A 14487-nucleotide genomic window follows, 5' to 3' on the forward strand; every position below is an offset into this window, starting at 1 on the left:
ACAGGTCAAGTTACAACATCACGGCTGCAAACTGTAGAAGATGGTGGTGTTCCTCCTTTTCAACTGGGTTATGCCTTCTTTTGGAGCTGATCACTGACCTACATTATTTGCGATGTGCTGATTCTCTATTTATCATTTTTACCTTTAAAGCAGAGTCATGTGGGTTTTTTTTAAAGGCTTTTTGTTCTTTACAGTCCAGAATGTGAGTAGCTGTCTATAAAGTTCATTAGGTATTATGTGGAACTTTTCAGAGAACTTTGTAATTATTCTGATTAATTTGTAATTTCCAAGAAGAATAAAAAAATATTCCACAGACCAATAATTCTGAAACAAGAAAGAAATTTTTTTCTCTAAAATTGAAATTATTAAGTGACCTAGTTGCATACGCTTGCCTCCCTCCCCTCGTCTTCTCTTCTGCCTTTCTATGACCTGGGTATGTACTGGAGGAACCAAGTTTGTGGGGAGGCGCTCACCACACCGCCCAGCACGTGGGCACAGAATGAGCACCAGGACACCCGAGGAGCAGGCACTCCGAGCTGCTTCCGTCAGTACAAAGGCCGGGGGTTTACCCTGGCGAAGAGAAGTCTGAAGGTTTAAGAGACCTGAGCTTCACGAGGGACAGCTCTGTGGCCCTTCATTTGTGGATTAAGAAGCTACTCCTCGGTCGGTAAGTTTTTATTCCATCTTGGCATTTAGAAAACGTTGTATCCCTGTTGTCTCAACTGGTTAATGTGTTGAAGGGAAAACAGTGTTGAGAAACTTTGCATCATCCCGTCAGACACTGGTGCTCACTTCGCCCTTTCTGTCACGCCCTGGGGAGAGAAGGAGAGACCCTGACGGTTGTTGAGCCCACGCCGTGCTGGCTGCTGCTCTAGCGATGCCGCCTCTACTGCTTATGTGATCTTACGTTGTGTTCTGACTGCAGTCCTGGGAGCAGGTGTGATTAAAGAGTTAGAAAAAGCCACTCCGTCCATGGGTAGCGTGGAGGGAGCGGAGTCCCTTCAAGCCTCCGGGCCCTGCTGATGCTGACCAGCCCTTGTGAAAAGGCTGTGGAAACACCGGCAAAGAACCTAATAAGCCACCGCCACCTTTGAACGAGCTATCTCACAGTTGAGCCTTGACTGTGAAGGAGAAACACAGACTCTACAGACCCAAACCAGATGCGGTCTCCTTAACCTACTGTTTGCACCTGTGCTGGGCTGCACCATGCACAGAATGGGGTGCTGGGAGATCGAAGTGCGGATGGGGCGCGGGCCTGGGGTGGGGGGGAAGGTGCTGGACTGGGTGACCCGAGGCAGGATCTGCCCTGGAGCGCAGGGTGGTGTCTAGGAGAGGGGACGGGGCAGAGCGGCTCCCACGCAGACGGGGCGCTGCGGGACGGGGTGGGAGATGGGCGGCAGGCCGGGCGGCCTGGAGCCAGCTCCGCAGGAGGGCAGGGCCCGCAGTGGGTGTGCACCCATGGGTGGACGTGCTCGTGGGTCTGCTTCAAGGGGCTGGACGGTGCTGCCCTCCACGGGAAGACGTTCTCGTGACACAAACATCCTTCAAGTGAAAGTGACAAATAGGTGGTGATGAGTTTCACTCTGCTGTGGGTTCATGCATTCATGTCATTAAAAAATACTGTCATTCTGCTCATATGATAGCACTGAGGCATGTGCCTTAATCTTTGGTTCAGTCTTCTCTTATTAAACACATCAAACCACCTGAGCCCTCACTTACCTAGAGGTCTCTTATCGAATAGCATCAACCCTCTAAGACAAACTGAGAAAGAGGAAATTAACAAAAACGAGCCTCTGCAGCTAAAATAGATACCACAGAGCCCATCCCCCACAGCTTTTCTCCCAGGGGAGACCCTCAGGGGCGCATCGAGATACACTGACTCTTGTTTTGGGTGCTGTTCTGATAAGTAACGCTGTTTGGTTTTCCAGGGCAGAGCTCAGAGAAGAAAAACGTTTCCAAGTGGGAAGATCACTGCTGAGTCAGACCCCGGGAGGAATGAGGCAGGAGAGGACGAGGTAGGGTGGGAAGGCCCTAGAACAGAGAGGGGACAACAGTGTGCTGAACTTTGGGGCCATATAGTGCACAGCAGACAGCCCCAGGCATCTGCGTGACCCCTGCAGAGGAGAAAACTCACACTCCCAGGGTTGACCGCAAAGGACTACAGAGGCAGGGCTGGACGACGGAGATTTTACTAGAAGGAGCGTTTGAGCAAGAATCTTATAAATCAGATCTGAAATTTTAGAACACTTAGTCCTGGAACTGATCGACCTCAGTTGAAAGAGAATTCAGAATTACCTTCCCCCAAGAGCAAGGTGAGTCAGACACCATCGTGTCCCTCCATCAGGTCCACTCAGCCTGCAGGGCTCACGGCGGCGGGCGAGGTTCCAGGATCCAAAGAGGCCTTACCGGAAAAGCCCGAGGCCTAGGATGCACAGTCCTTTGTTCTTTTTACAGTTAGCTTTGAGAGTCCAGAGAGGAGCTGGAGGCCTGAGAAAGAGACCAGGTAACAAAGAAAAGACGGGGGTGTCGAGGAGGGAGCGGTCTGGGCGGAAGGTGAGGAGGGACATAGCGGAGCAGAGCCGAGACAGGGAGCAGAGACTGTGGGCCCGGGGGGCGCAGGCACACGGGACCAGGGCGGGTGCTGAGTGGGCAGGCGCGGGGCAGGGTCGCCTGCCACCATCGGGGGTCCCCTGGGTAGAGCCAGGCCTCTGCACGACCCTCCGCAGCGTCCTCCTCCTGGACGGAATCACAGGCACTTCCTCCCCGTGCTCCATCTCCCCTTCATCACACCGAGCGCCGGAAATCCTCGGGGTGAAGGGATGACCAGCTGCAGACTGCGTGCGCGCTCTGGTTTTTCCTGCCCAGCTGCCCGGGGTTTGCCCGGTCAGGGTCTGGAGAGGTCATCCAGACTCTCAGCCCCCGTGCTTGGAACCCTCTCACCGGCAGAGGAGTCCTGGGCCCGAAGGCTGGTCACAGCAGAGGAGGCCACGGCGGCCGCCGGCCGTCTCAGTGGCGGCTGCTGTGACGGCCGGGGAGCAGCCGGCTTGCTGGCGCATGTCACACCCCGGGCCTTTCTCATTTCTGTAGCAGCTTTATAAGTCAGCCTGGCGGTTCCCGTTAGACAGACTGAGAAAGGAGGCTTGAATCTGGGTCACCGAGGAGCATGATGAATCAGTGGTGGCCCCAGACTCTTTGCTTGGGCCCCCGCCGCGCCCCAGCAGGCCACCGTCGGGAACTAAGGCTGTGAGCTCTTTACAGGCTCGAGGAAGGAGACTGTCGATTTTACTGTGGGTTTATCTGACGCCAGAATTATTCGTGTGGAGCTCCCCCGCACGAAAGGATGTGTGGCTTTCAGGTTTGTTTCTGGCAGATAAACAGAGGTTTAGGAAACGGAAAGTCATGGTCTTGTGTGTGTGATTAAGTGAAATGCCATGGAGTGGCCTGGCCTCCTTTGGCCTTTCCGTCGCTTTCCAGACTCTGTAACACAGGCTGCACCGTTCGCACCCCTCCTCCCCCGGTCTGGCCGGCGGTGGCCTCTGCTCCCCTGCCGTGAGGTGGGGGGCTCCCTGGCCTCGGATGGGGGTCTGCGGGGGCCAGTGCCGAGGCCAGCACAGAGGCTTCCCGCTCTGTTTTTCTTTTTTCTTTAAGAATGGTGTGCGAATGTCAGCCATCTTTTATTTTATTTTATTTTATTTCCTTGGCCATCTTCACTGCCGCTCAGCCTCTCTAGCTGTGCTTGAGCATCTCCTTGCAATGCCTTCTCTCGCCGTGGGGCTCGGGCTCAGGGGCACTCAGGCTTCATCGCGCAGCGCCCAGCCTCGGGCGCTGTGGCTCTTGGACTTAGTTGCTCTGAGTCACGTGGGATCTTCCTGGATCGGGGTGGAACCCGTGTCCCCTGCACTGGATTCTTTACCACTGGACCGCCAGGGAAGCCCCCTTGGCCCTCTTGATGTGAAACGGGGGTCTTTCTGTCTTCCCCACTCTGTGACCTAATTCTGTCCATTCTGATAAACTTAGTCATGCCCTCGATGAAGAGTTTCACAGTAAATCTGAGAAAAGCCAGTCCCACTGGAAGGTAGCTTTAATGCTACTTGGAGCTCTTTCCTTGTTCGTAGTAATCTTGCCCAGGTTTCCCTGTTCTGAACCGGGGGTCGTGGGCAACAGCTCCTTCCATCATTTCCTGGATCTGATCTGAAGGAAAACAGCATGTTGACTGCTCAGGAAACCGACGTGAAAAGCTGTGACTACAGGGGCACTCAGAGCGAGGAGGTTATCAGGAGCTATCTAGCAGGTGCAATTTTTCCAGCGGTTCACCTGAATGATATCTGCAGCAGTTACTACAACTAGCCCTTTTCCTGTTCTCAGAGACTGTTTCGTTGTACAACCACGTATCTCATTACTAAGCACACGGAAAGCAAAGAGGCAGAAACGAAATTACTCTTCTTATGTTTCTACCTCCTGAGCCAGGCTGTTATCATTTCGGAGTGTTTCGCTGTGTGCGGGAGGATTGTAACGTTGTAGCTTTATAGCTTTGTCACCTTCTATTTTTGCTTAGAAGCTTTGGAAAGAATAAGGCTGCCTCTAAAATACTGTGCTCGGGGTTAGAACTTTAAAGTTGGGGCCGCATATGAAATTTTTGCAAAGAAGTCTCTCTTCTCTTGGGGTCAACCCACAACCTCAAAAACCTCCCTCTCCTCCCCCACTTTAGAGACACCAGGCATTAGAAAGAGAGTGAATATTGGTTCTAGCGAAGTCGTTTTTAAAACTGGCTGTGACCGGCATCCGGGACCCTCACAGGGGACCAGTGTGTGTGTCTGGGTGATGGGGTCTCTTCCTTCTTGAGGACCTCCGAAGTCAGCCACCAGGAGGAGAGGATTCCAGACGCTCCGGGGTCCCTGAGGAGCCTGCCTCACCTCCCTGCTCCCCCCAGACCCGTCGGCTTCCCTGGAGCCTCGTAGAGCCTGCCCCCGCCACCCTAACCCGAACCCCACGCCCGCTCCCTGTCCCCCTCCGCACACCCCTCTGCACCCCATCTCTCTTTCCTCCCAGCTCCCCTCTCCCTCCACCACCTCCCAGTACTCTGCTTTTTAGACCGGGTAGCTCCTTTTCCCTGGGCCCGCGAGGGAGCAGAGGCTTCCTGTCCACAGCGCGTGCCCGGAGGTCAGAGGGAGGGAAGCCCGTACCCCATGGCCAGGTGGCTGGGGCATCTGAGCCCCGCCCTCGCCTGCGGAGACTGCTTCCTCCCACCCTCGGGTCCTTTGGCCCATGGCCTCCCTTTTGGCGCAACTGAGAATAGGCTGTTCCTTTTCCACTCCAGCATCTTCCCCATGGTCCCCTCTCCCGCCCTGGGGTAGCCAGCCACCCCCTCCTTCCCGGTGCGTCCTGGTTCCAGGCCCCTTCTGCTCCCTGACCGCGCTCTGCGCTAAGCAGGCCCGCGTGCGGAGGCTCCTGCACCCTGCCTGGGGGTCATCCAGACCCAGAGCGTTTCAGAAGGGAGTGAGCTTACTACGAACAAAGAGCAGAGGTGATGAGGGCGTTGGGAGCGGCCTGGCCAACCTCTTGACGGGCAGGGGCGTCGCCAGGACCCCGGGTCGGGCCAGCTCAAGGGCGAGCTGATGCTCCTCATGGGTCAGTAGTCAACTTGTAGAGCCTCAAGACAAGGAAAATTCCTGCTGGAAGGGTGGCATTCGGTGACTGGTGAGGGTGAGCCAGGCTGAGTACCAGAGTGGGTGTTTCTGCCTAATTTGGGATCAGAGAGCTGCCTGGGAAGATCAGGGGAGCCTTTGGCAAACTGTTACAAAGGGCCTCGATCAGTTCCGGAGGGGACCTTGGTTCCGGGCTCCATGTCCGTGGCCTTGGGACAGGACTCTACAATTACTTCCGATAGATCCTGGCCCGCTCGGGACTGCCCTGCCGTTTCCAGGTTCTGGGAAGCCAGGCTGGTTGGCCACCCTAATCCTGGCAGCCCACGAGAAGACAGGAGGACGATGCCGGCAGGAACCCTGGACCCCATCTCTGAGGGCTGAGGGCTGGCTCCCGTCCCCCTTGGTCCACCAGGGCCCTAACCCTCTGCCCGCCTGGGCTGTACCCGAGGGCTGAGCAGAAAAGCCTGGAGTCAGGAAACCAGGGCTCTGGGTGTTGAGATGGGGACCGTCTGGGCGGGCAGCTTCTGGCCCCACAGCTGCAGCTGGAATCAGATATGGGCCAGGGGTGGGTGGGGGGCCGCGGGGGGCGGGGGGTCTGCTGACTCCTGGGGTTCAACCCAGTCTCACTCGTGCCTGTTGCCTCTGCAGCGCCATCTGTCTCTTTGGGTCTTAGTGCCAATTCTTTAGTTTTATTTTCTATGTATTCATTTTTGAATTGAAGTATAGTTGACTTCTAATGTGCTCACTTCTGCTGTACAGAAAGTGGCTCGTTTATACATACACACACTCTTCTCTGTTCTCTCTTCCGCTTTATCGCAGAGCATTGGATGTAGCTCCCTGTGCCATGCAGCAGGACCTTGTTGCTTCTCACGGCCAATTTAAAAAAATTTTTTTTCCTACATCTGCGGTCTCTGTTCCCTGAGACCGTGCTCACTTCTTAGACCCTTGTAATAATGCCTTCACTCAGACATCCACACTGAAAGCTTATCTTCCAAGAGCACTGTAAACGCCAGCGATTACAGCAAAGGCCAGTTTTCAGCCCTCAGACGCGGCTCTGCACGGCTTTCTCCAAGCACAGTGACACTGAGCTGATTTCCCAGTGGCCGCTGCTTCCGGCCACTGCTTTCCTCCTCACTTCGATTTGTCCTCCTGCTTCCTGGCTTCCCTGGCGGCCCAGAAGTCAAAGAGTCTGCCTGCAATGCGGCAGACCTGGGTTCCATCCCTAGGTTGGGCTGGAGAATCCCACAGGCAGAGGAGCCTGGCGGGCTACAGTCCATGGGGTCCCAAAGAGTCAGACACGACTGAGTGACTAACACTTTCCTGGGCTTCAGTGTAAGCCCCCGAGCTTTCATCAGCACCTCTGAGTTCAGCTGTGACCTCCTGCCCAGAACTGCCCCTGCTTTGCGTGCTGGAGCTCCTCTTTGGGACGGCAGGGAAGAAGAAGTGGGGGGAAGAGGAGCAGGAGGAAGGGCGGGGGCCGGCTGTGGAGCCGAACGCACAGGAAGACCTGCACGGTGTGTGTCTAGTCCGCACCTTCATCCTCCACGAACCTCCTCTTCCCTTGATCGAGGAGGAGACAGACCCCCAGAGACTGCTTTGAGGAATGCCCGTCACGTGGCTGACCCAGATCTAAAGTCAAGACTCCCCGTGACAGGAGACCTCAGTCTCTGCACCTTGGATGAGTCTCATTTCCTTCCTCCTCGAGCAGTTTCTGTCCTGTGTAGAAATGTGTTAGAAACCCAGAAGTAAGCGTCCAGGTCTGATCCCCCCATGACTGTTGAGATGGAAAAGCAGCTATCATTTTCATTCCTTGTTCCTCTGGCTCCTTCCTGGTCTTTCAGGGCGTCCTTTCTCTCCACATTTATCCCAGAGACGCGCAGCCTGCGGGCGTGGCTGGAAGTTCTGAGGTGCGCGCTCTTGAGGAAGCTGCTGCGTCTCTGAGTTTCAGTCTGACGGCATCGGTGCCCTCCGGCTTCCCGTTAGGATGAAGAGAGCAGGATGAGGGGAACACCAGGCCGCCTGGCTCTGCCCTCAAGCCTGCCAGCGGCTCTGGGCTCTGGGCCACCTCCCTCCTGCACGGCTCCCTGCCAGGGTCAGTTCTGGGAACTTAGCCCCTGTCATTCCACAGAGAGGAAGTGGGGAGATTTCGGGTTGACTTCATTGCGTGGCAATGGGATATGCCATACTCCTATCATTATTAGTTCAGGGGCACCTCAGATCAGCAGCCTTTGGGGGCCAGAGACTGGGGAGCCCCGCAGGAGAGCACAGGGGGTTTTCTGAGCTTGACTGACAGCGGGCGAAGGAGATGGGCGAGCCCCTCACTGCCCCGGAGGACAATGCTCAGGGCGGAGAGAGAGGACATCGACTCCACAGCACATGCCCTGAATAGGGAGGCTGGGCAACCTGGAGTCTCGGCCAATTCCAAGACACACGGTGTCAGCACGGCTGGCAGTTAATCCCCTCAATGAGATGCTCAATGAGATGCCTGGAATGCGGGAGCCCCAGGTTCGATCCCCGGGTCAGGAAGATCCCCTGGAGGAGGGCGTGGCAACCCACTCCAGCATTCTTGCCTGGAGAATCCCATGGACGGAGGAGCCTGGAGGGCTATAGTCCATGGGGTTGCCAAGAGTCGGACATGGCTGAGTGACTTCACTTCTTCACTTCGTCACGAGATGCTCTTTGTCCCTAGTGGGAGACTTGCTGGCAGGATTCGGTGAGGAGGGTTTCCTTATTTCTCTGCGGAGGGAATGACACACCCCAGGGCCCAGCCCGAGCCGCCCCAGCGAGACCCTCTGCTGTCAACCTTACCCGCTTCACCTCCCCAACAACATTGCTGTTCAGACGTCTTATTTCCTCCACCTCTAGCATCCTGCCGGCAAATTTCCCAGTAGGGACAAGGAGCATCTCAGTCAGCTGGAACTGACTGAGAGTCCAGGTTGCCCAGCCTTCCCGTCGGCGGTCTTGGGAAGGATGCTTTTTGAACAAAGTCCAGTTTTGCTGTGATTTCAGGACCATGAGGTCACCGTTGGGCATGACTTAGCGACGGAACTGAACTGAATTACTTTACAATGTTGCAGTGCTTTTGCCGTACATTGACATGAATCAGCCATGGCTGTACACGTGTTCCCCATCCTGAGCCCCGCTCCCACCTCCCTCCCCATCCCACCCCTCAGGGCCATCCCAGTGCACCAGCCCTGAGTGCCCTGTCTCAGGCATCAAACCTGGACTGGCGAGTCATTTCACATATGATATTATGCATGTTTCAATGCTATTCTCTCAAATCATCCCACCCTCGCCTTCTCCCACAGAGTCCAAAAGACTGTTCTATACATCTGTGTCTCTTTTGCTGTCTCGCATACAGGGACATCGTTACCACCTTTCTAAATTCCATATATATGCGTTAGTATACTGTATTGGTGTTTTTCTTTCTGGCTTACTTCTCTCTGTATAATAGGCTCCAGTTTCATCCACCTCATTAGAACTGATTCAAATGCATTCTTTTTATTAGCTGAGTAATGTGACGCTGCAGACCACCCCCTGCTGGGCCCACACGGCTGCCAGTGAGCTCCAGATTCGGGACTGATCTTTCATCAGGGAGGCCCAGGGTCCCCGGAGCACCGACGTCATCCGCCTGATGGGCCACCTGCCCGTCAGCAGACCCCGGTCACCCATGTGTCACACACCTTTGGAAATCAGCCACAAAGTTGAAAATCTATGAAACGCTTGTCATCCCTTAGAGGGACACACAGTTATCCGTGGTGAGGAAGCCTATATGACTGAAGGACTTTCTTTACAAAATTGTTGCCCAGAATTATTTTAACTTTTATAATGAAAAATGTGTTTGTTCATAGTCCATGCAAACTTCCCCAAGTTCCTATTTTTCCTTTTTTAAGAGTTTTATTTTCTACTGGAGAACAGTTGCTCTGGTTGAGGGGGTGGTAAAGCTTCTGTCCCCGGTGTGGGTGACTTGGGTTCAATCCCTTAGTCAGGAAGATCCCCTGGAAAAGGGAATGGCAGCCAACACCAGGATCCTTGCCTGGAGAGTCCCATGGACAGAGGAGCCTGGCGGACCACAGTCCACGGGCCCACAGAGAGCTGGACACGACTGATGGACCGGCTCTTTCACACACACAGTTGCCTGACAATGTTCTGCTAGTTTCAGATGTAGAGAGTATTCCCTGGTGCTCAGACAGGGAAGAGTCTGCCTGCGATGTGGGAAGATCCCCTGGAGGGCGGCATGGCAACCCATTCCAGGATTCTTGCCTGGAGAGTCCCATGGACAGAGGAGCCTGGCGGGATACAGTCCCCGGGGTCCCAGAGTCGGACACGACTGAGCGCCTGAGCGCTGCCTCCAGCACAGCAGAGATGCTCAGTTTATGTAGGTACCTGTGTCTTATTTTTCAAATTCGTTTCCCATTTAGGTAGTTACATAATACTGAGCAGAGTTCCCTGTTCTGTACCGTGGATCTTTGCTGGTTATCTATGTTAAATATAGCCATGTGCACGTGGGTTTGTTCATAACCTATGCGCATTTCCCAGGTTCCTCTTTTCCCTTTTAAATTCTTCTTCCTCCTGGGGGGATAAGCGTGTCTTCTCTGCAGGGCTGGGACTCCCTTCTTTCTGGTTCCACAGACCCTCTCCACGGCCCAGGGGTGAGCCTGCCAGTTAGTAGGAGGGTCCCCGGGACTCACCACAGTCTCACCTCAAAGGGTAAAGCACTCCCCGCTTGGCTGTGATGTTAATTTACCAAAGGGCCCCTGGACTTTGTCCTGGATGAACTGTTCACATTTCCTGGCAGGCTTTCAGACTGGGAACCATTTATATGAATCGCACGATCTAGGGCGGGCCTCTTGCTCTTCACGTCCATCACCATGTCATGCAAATGAGCAGCAGCATCTTACTGACGTAGTGTTGAGAGCTCACAGATTTTTGACGTGGGAAGTTTTTGCTTTTCTAAAGAACGTATTGATTTCTTTGGCTGCGCCGTGGCTTTGTTGCCTATGTGGGGCCTTGCATTGTGGCTCACAGACTCTAGCTGTGGGGCGGCCCTTAGCACGTGCTCCCAGATCAGGGATGGAACCAGCGTCCCCTGCACCGCAAGGCGGATTCTTAACCACTGGACCACCAGGACAGTCCCAACGTGGGGACGCTTCTAGAGAGAGAAAACAGACGGGTCTGAGCTTTTCAAGGATGGCGTATAGTTTGGAATTTACTTTGAAGCATAAGGAATTTGGGGGCAGAGGACACTGCAGGACCACACAGGCCCCCTGAGTCCCACCCAGGAGCAGCCTCGGGGGTGGGTGGGAAAGCCACCGTTCAGGCTGGAGCCCATCAGAGACCAGGGCCAGACCCGCTGCAGACTGGCTCCCCTCTGGCACAGAGGAGGTGCGCAAGGGGCAGCGGTCCATTGGGCGGTGCCCCCTCCAGCCCTAGGCTCCTCCGACGGGTGGCCCAGCACCCGTGTCCAGGAAGGGAAGGCGCTGCAGGCCCCTCACCTCCGGGTGCTGCCTCCCAGCATTGCTCTTGTTGGCGTGCTGAACTCCACTCGCTGCCCTTCGGGGTCCTCAGCAAAGTCAAGTCTATTTTTCCTGTTTTAGGCAGGCTGGGCCCAGGGTGATACTGAGCCACAAACGGACATACCTTCTTCCAAATAAGACTGTCGAAGGGGACGTCAGGGGGAACTGGTGGGTTAGAGGGTATGTGACACCCGTGTCCCTCGATCCGGCGGTGACCTGACTCTTGACCTCAGCCAGGAGCTGGCATGGCGGGCAGCCCTTCCAGCAGCTTCCGCCCGCAGGAACTGGGTCTCAGAGGAGGCGGTGGCGGTGGTGGGCCGAGGAGCAGGGGTGCGACGGAGGGGCGGGAAGGACACGGTCCCCTCCTCTCCCTCAGGCATTGGTCCTCCGGGTCAGGGACCGCGCGGGATGTCACGGGGAGGGTTCTTTTCAGGGGAGCGGGCAGGACACCCACGTCCGTGGAGAACCTTAAGGCCCAGCAGAGCAAGGCGAGTCGGGACCCGGAGAGACTGTCCTTCCAAAGGATTGCTGTGGCAGAGGAAGAGCGTTTTTGGGACGGCGGGGTCCTGGATCCGGGAGGTCATCCAGCCTCTCAGTCAGATGGAGAAAGGCTCTTCTTCTGCAGGTCGGGGGTGGGGGGCAGGGATGAGCAGAAACTGGGCAGGGAAGTAGCCGGCGAGGTCCAGGGAGAGGGTCCCGCTCTGCTCTGATAATTCCCGGGAAGAGCGGAAAGGGGGCCGGGGCCACACTGCAAGGCGGCCGAGGCCTGGGGCAAACCGGGCTCTGGGGTCCACAGCACGGAGAGACCCTGACCGATGCTCGGTCAGCACCCAGCTGAGGGACGGGGGCCGTGCATGGGCAGCGTGGTCGGCTCAGCATGAGGTGGGAGGGCACAGGCTCGGAAGGAGGGAACGCGTCACTCCACCCGGCCTTGCTCTCTGTCGGTCTTTGCTGTAAACCCTTGCAAAGACCAGGGAGCCGGGCACGCTGCGGTCCCCGGGGTCGCCAAGGCTTGGACATGACTTAGCTGCCAAACAACAGCGGTAGCACTCTGCTCTCAGTGTTTTAATGAAACGATTTCCTGAGACTTGGATCATAACACACTACGCGATGGTGAACATTCTGTGATTCTAGAATATCTTTTCTTTAACTTTTTCGCTGATTTCTTAAAGCCACTTATACCGAAAAGTGAGCTCCGCTGAGGCTCATCGAAACACTCTTCCTCATATCCGCCCCCGCACGCAGCGGCAGCACGCTTGGGGGGCTCGTCACCCGCCGCCTCCTGACGACCACGGGTCCTGCTGTCTAGGGCCTTGTGTTTCTTTCAGTTGAGAGATGACTGATGTCTTCCATCATATTAGTCTCAGGTATGCGACACCGCGATCTGAAATTTACGTATATTGTGAAATGAACGCTAAGTCTAGCCAGCATCCATCACCACACAGGATGTTTTGATCCCAGAGGATACAATACCGTGTGTGTATGTGTGAGCTGCTCAGTCGGGTCCGATTCTTTGAAACCCCATGGACTGTGGCCCTCCAGGCTCCTCTGTCCGTGGGATTCTCCAGGTAAGAGTCCTGGAGCGGGCTGCCATCTCCTTCTCCGGGGGATTGTCTCTACCCAGGGACTGAACCCCCATCTCTTGCATTGTAGATGGCTTCTTTACCACTGAGCCGCCTGGGTTTTTATCCTCCCAAAACTCAAGTTTATTGAGCACTTTCTCCAGTCCTGGGCCTCCCTGGTGGCTCAGAGGGTAAAGCGTCTGCCTGCAATGTGGGAGGCCTGGGTGTGATCCCTGGGTTTGGAAAATCCCCTGGAGGAGGAAATGGCAACCCACTCTAGTACTCTTGCCTGGAGAATCCCATGGACAGAGGAGCCTGGTGGGCTGCAGTCCATGGGGTCCCAAAGAGTCAAAGACGCCTGAGGAGCCCACTCACTGAGTGCCCCGCTGCAGGCTCTGTCCTCCCGGCCAGTCTCGTGAGCTGGGCCTGCTGCCCCGTGGCCCTCTGGGGCTGTGCGCTGCGGCCTTCACTGCACAGAGCAGGGCCTGGGGCTGTGGAGGGCCAGAACCTGGCTGTGGCGCTCAGCTTTCAGGCGAACCCAGGGAGGGGGCTCCAGAGGCTCCATCCACCATGCTCAATGGCCTTTCTGAACCCGTGTGAGTCTTTCCAGGCAGCGCACGATGCTGCCCTGCTCCCTGGGGTCGCTGGCCTGGAGAGGCCGTATTTGAGCACGATGTCATTGCCATACCTTGAAAGGCAGCTCAGAGCCGTTCTTGTGGGAATAACCCCACCCAGGCCCCTCCCTTCTCATCAGCTCTACTGCCGCTCCAGGGAGTCATATGATCATTTTATAACCTACAGGATATAGATGGTTAACCATCTGTATTTGGGCAAATAGGCGTTCCTTTTGCATAGGAAGTGGTAACTCAGCAATTTGCTTCTGGTTAATCCTGGCCCCTCACTGTTTTTTTCTTAATGACCATTAGAAAGTGCGTCTGGCGAGAGGTCACAGTGGGGATGCCCGCGCCTGTGTGAGGGCCGTGTAGCAGAACCGTGCTCTCTGGACCACAGCCTTTTGGAGGTGAGCCTGCTGAGCCCCTTTCAAAAACGTCTTTTCTTCTCTGATCCTGCATCTGAAGAATATTAGACATGGACCTGCTTACCTCTTGAGGCTCCAGGATGCTGGCGTGCTGTCTGTGTTTACACTCTGTAAAGCACGCTCACTTTCGCACGCACAGTGTCCTTGCACTTTGAGGAATAGTGCTGCGTTTTCAGGAAGCTTGCTTTCCTCCTAAACATACAGTAAGTGATTGCATTCTAACTGTCTCGCACTAGAGCTTGGGCAGTGTGATCATTGCCTCATAACGTGATATCCGTGGGGCATCAGTCCGGGGAGAAATGCAGTTCTTTACTTAAATAAAGCCACAAAGAGTTTGGAAAGCCAAACCTGAGCTAAAAATGTTTTTGAGGTGATGAGAAAGGTGATTTATGACAAAGTTCGAGTGAAGGAGGTTGATTGGGAAGGAGCTTGTCAGGGAGTCATTTAAGAGAAGTTGATGGGGTGGAAATTTTTATGAGACTCAGCACAACACAGGAAAAGCTCTGATAATGGCTGCAAACGCCATAGTGACTAGGGAGTTAGCGTCTCATGACTATAAAAGGATGCATGGGGGTCTTTAAGACAGTTTCCACAGATTCCCCCGAAGCCCAAGTAGTTGCAGAAAGCTGATATTGTAGTGATCAGCACTGGAAAGAAACCGGCGCAAAGTCTGAATTAGTCACTAGCTCTTGGAATGATTAGAGGTATAACATTAATTACTGTAA

At 55.0% G+C, this 14487-nt stretch overlaps 1 protein-coding gene across 6 annotated transcripts in view; it reads left to right on the top strand.

Moving 5' to 3' along the window:
* The first annotated feature begins 494 nt into the window (after positions 1-494).
* CCR6 (C-C motif chemokine receptor 6) overlaps positions 495-14487 on the top strand; it is a 28708-nt gene continuing 14715 nt past the window's right edge. Inside the window, exons 1-2 of one of the 6 annotated variants that reach the window (XM_069599325.1) lie at positions 579-667; positions 13650-13744. The gene's annotated coding sequence lies outside the window, so the exon portion shown is untranslated. Of the gene's footprint in view, positions 668-13623; positions 13966-14487 lie in introns of those variants that run through there. The other 5 variants (XM_069599324.1, XM_069599323.1, XM_069599328.1 and 2 more) reach the window with 5 other exon arrangements.

Source organism: Ovis canadensis, chromosome 8 (assembly GCF_042477335.2).
Source record: "Ovis canadensis isolate MfBH-ARS-UI-01 breed Bighorn chromosome 8, ARS-UI_OviCan_v2, whole genome shotgun sequence".
NCBI classification, from domain to species: Eukaryota; Metazoa; Chordata; class Mammalia; order Artiodactyla; family Bovidae; genus Ovis; species Ovis canadensis.